This window comes from Myotis brandtii, unplaced genomic scaffold, assembly GCF_000412655.1.
Source record: "Myotis brandtii unplaced genomic scaffold, ASM41265v1 scaffold43, whole genome shotgun sequence".
Classification (NCBI taxonomy): domain Eukaryota; kingdom Metazoa; phylum Chordata; class Mammalia; order Chiroptera; family Vespertilionidae; genus Myotis; species Myotis brandtii.
The window spans coordinates 2,825,070-2,829,391 of record NW_005366455.1 but is presented as its reverse complement, the minus strand read 5'-3'; the positions used below and the strand labels follow the sequence as shown (position 1 = coordinate 2,829,391).

The following is a 4,322-nucleotide window of genomic DNA, read 5'->3' as shown; positions in this document are numbered from 1 at the left end:
GGGTGGGGGGCCGGGAGCTGGGGAGGAGGGAAGCAGTTCTGAAGTTGGCATTGCATCTTCCAGAGATTCCAACCCCTCAAAAGAAACACAAATAGTCCTGAATCTGCTTCCCGACAGATCGAGCATGGGACGTTTCTCCACTCCTCTGAGGGGGATGGGGGTGGGGTGGGGTTCCTGGATCTGCTGGACTTTATGAGGAAATACCAGATACTGCTGGAACTCTGTTTGACTTCAAGTATCAAGTCAGACAGTTCCCTCTTATCACTAGCATCGTTTCAGATTCCTACAGCATTGCTCATCCTTCTGTGAACTGTACCGATAATAGGGGTGTTTTTTTGCTATAGACCTTTCCCAAGAGTACTAGCTGGCAGTTGAAAACTTAATTGGACCCAATCTCAGGTATGGGATCTGTCTTGTGATTCCGTCAACTACATCTTTGCTTCTGACAGCACCAGGTCTGAACTGAAGCCCAAAGGGTGACACTTTTAAAGCTGGAACGAGGTGAATTACTTTTGAATGTGTTGCAACCAAAATCTTGCAGCCATATTCCTCTGAGTAAACCACCTACCGCTCCCTTAGAAAAACAGCAGCCAGGTAGCATGGGCTCCATCGCCAATACCTCACTCACGGTGACTGCTCAGCAAATATTTCTTAAATTGGAAAAAAAGAGAAAATTTTTATTTTTTTATTTTTCAAAGTTCCATGCATCACATACCACTGGTAAAATTTTGCCAACTAGTAAAATAAAGAGGAACTCTTGATAATTTGAGTTTTAAAAAATTAAGCTGTGGAAACATGGCCTCAGCACAGGGGTTCAGCTAGTCTAACCAGCCATACACTGCTTGAGAGGCGGTCCACATTTGCTATTTTGAGGAGTTATGTTGAAACTAAGTGGTTCTAGAAGTTGTTGGAAAGTGAGGTGAAAGTTTTCTACTTGATGATATCTTACAGATACGCCAACAAATATGAGAATGTGCCAGAGTTCGCATTGTAAGAAGATGCCCAAAGGGATAGTTACTGAAAAGCCATATGCCAAATAGACCCTGGAGACACTGCAGTTTTACAGGTGATGTTCATATGAGATCAAAAAGTAGTTTTCCCTTTTCTGAAATCTAGGCCTGTTCATTATAATTGCATTGTTAACAGCAAGCAAAAGAAGCAATATTGAGCTCAGACTGGGCTCTAGGGGTTAATCCCTGTAGAATCAGAGAAGGGATTCAAGTTTCTGTCCTGAACATCCTAAAACATTGGTTTCAGAGCCACAGTGTAACTATTTATGTTGGTTATTCATGCTCTTTGGGGGGAATTATGCCCAAGACACCCCTAAACAAACAAGAAGTGATTTAAAGAGTATGTTAGTTAACAGACTCTTATAGTAAATTACTACAGATGGTGACTATTGAAGCGTATAAATAGTAACAACCAGTTGGCCTTCCCTGAGCACCTGCTTTGGAGTGGGAGAGGCTGGACTTTGCACACAGAGGGACGCTTTCCCCGAGTAACGTATGGCTCGTAGGAGCAAATTGTGCATCTGAAAAAAATGCAGCAAAAATATTAAAGAATAGGCATTGATTTTTACTTCATATTTGATGAATCAAACCATTTTCTTCATTTTCCATGGCATTTTATAGTAGGCTTAGTGAAAGACTTTAACTATTAAGTTATTACTGACACTCATGAAACAGTCCAATAAAATATAATGTCAATATATGGTAAATTCAAATTAAACAATATTTCCAACATATCTGACAGAAATTTATATATAGAATGTCTGATGTTGCACTCTTACAGGAATCAGAGATAATGGATGGTTTTATTCAACATGCACAGAATATGTATTTTTTGTATCATAAATCTATTTAAATAAAACAAGTTTTAAATGTTTACGTATTTATGTATTCCATACTTGTTACTTTGAGAAAGCAAAATAGCATTCCTGATCAAGGTACATTATTTTTTAACTGCAGAACTGAGTGAGTTTTTCTTTTTCTTTTTTTTAAAAATATATTTTTATTGATTTCAGAGAGGAAGGAAGAGAGAGAGAGGGGGAGATAGAAACATCAATGGTGAGAGAGAATCATTGATTGGCTGCCTCCTGCTCATTCCACATTGGGGATCGAGCCCACAACCCGGGCATGTGCCCTTAACTGGAATTGAACCTGGGACCTTTTAGTCTGCAGGCCGACACTCTATTCACTGAGCCAAACCAGCTAGGGCCTGAGTAAGTTTATCTTGGGCGGGATAGCATCCTCACAGTTTTAAATCACTAGAGAGACTGTATTTTTGAGTAATGCCAATTGAACTATAAAGAAAAAACACTCCTCATAATTAAAAATTTTCTGAAAGTGAATGTTTTGCCTACCCAAATGAAGGTATTGTGGACCCCATGTCAAACCATTAAATATATTGTATACAGTCAGTATATTACATACAATGGTATATTATCATGTGGAAGGCATAGTCAGATTATAGTTCTGTGTACTGTTCTTGTAACAGTAGATCTTTTTAATAAAGACTTCTCTTTTTATTGACTTTAAACATTTCTTTAAAAGTGAGTTTCTCGTAGATAGTACACGTTTGGGTCTTGATATTTTATCTACTCTGACAATCTCTGTCTTAAAATGATGTATTTAAACCATTGATATTCAAAGTGATTATTAATGTAATGAATTAATATCTACCATATTTATTACTGTTTTTATTTTATTATGTCACTATTATTTGTTCCTATTTTTGTCTTCCACTCTTTTCCTTCCTTTTTGTGGTTTTAATTGAGCTTTTTATATGTTTCCATTTCCTTCCATTCTTGGCATACTTTTTTACTATTAAAATTTTAATTGTTTAATTAATTATTTTTAGATTTTTTGGTGAAAAGTTTATTGATTATATTAGTCCTTTCCTAGAACATCCTATCTAATAATAGACAAACATGGTAATTGACCATACCTTCGCTATGCCTCCCATGGGCTAATCAGCGAGATATGCAAATTAACCATCGACAAAGATGGTGGTTAATTTGCATACATAGGTGCGAAGCGAAGACTGAAGGCGGCTCTGGGCGGAGCAGCGAAGGCTTGAAGGCGGCTCCAGCCAGAGCAGCAAAGACTGAAGGCTGCTCCGGCCGGAGCGAAGGCCTGGGTCCCGGGTGCCAGAGGAAAACCGCTGCAGGCAGCCAGGGGAAGGGAAGGCCTATTGCACAAATCTTTTCGTGCAACAGGCCTCTAGTTTGGATATAAGCAAGAAAACCCACCAGCCACCAAATTCACAATAGAAACTAGTTTACTAAGCTGGGAAGGAAGGGGGAAGAGTTAAAATTATCACATATTTTAGAATAAGAATGTCAAATAATTATATAAAATTTTCGTTCATGCAGGTGATTATTTAAATACCTATGACTGGGCTTTTATTCATTCATAAAGTATTTAGGGTCTATTACTAGTATGTGCAGACACACATTTCTATTCCTAATGAGGCCTATAAAGACAGATACTCTTGCAAATTTAATGTAATTTAATATCTTTAAAAAATTTTGGCCCTGGCCAGGTATCTCAGCTGGTTTGGATTTCCAGTGGGGCACATGCAGGAACCAAACGATGATTGAATAAATGAGTAGAACAACAAATCTCTCTCTGTCTCTCTCTCAGTAAGCTATTAAATTTTTTAAAAAATCTAATGATTGTCCTAAACTTTGCAATACACAGTTACAACTAATCCAAGTGTACTTTCCAATAACAATAACTCTATACAAGTTATAATAGCAAAATAATCCTACTTGCTCCCTCTTGTCCCTTGTATCATTGCTGTCGTTCATTTCACTTAGACGTATGCATACACAGGCATTTATACACACATAAGATAAATATACACAAGCATGCATAGTTGAATACATTGTTGAGATTAACATTTTAAACAAACTGTTAGTTCAATTAAAAATAAAAAAAATAAAAGTTTTTATTTTACCTTCCCTTGTTCCTTGGATGCTCTTCCTTTCTTTGAGTTTCTGACCTCTCTATTATTATTATTATTATTATTTTCTGTAAAAAACATCTTTTCACAATTCTCACAGGCAGGTCTACTGGCAATGAATTTGCTCAATTTTCTTAAAGAGTGTATTTCTCTGTGAATGGGATGCCCTAGATACCCCTGGGGAGGGGTGCGCACTGTGACAGCAGCAAGGCCTGATCCCCGGAGGAGGGAGCCTACCCACTACCACAGCCATTGTCCGGCACACTTGGAGTGTTCCGGCAAAGCTCTCACCCACCCTCCGGCAGAGGTCATTTGATTCGGAAAAGCTCAGAGAGAAAGGGGAAAGTGGGTTATTA

General features: G+C 38.0%; 1 pseudogene; it reads left to right on the top strand.

Moving 5' to 3' along the window:
- Positions 1-480, top strand: part of LOC102263532 — a 2,756-nt pseudogene extending 2,276 nt beyond the window's left edge.
- Positions 481-4,322: the final 3,842 nt, after the last annotated feature.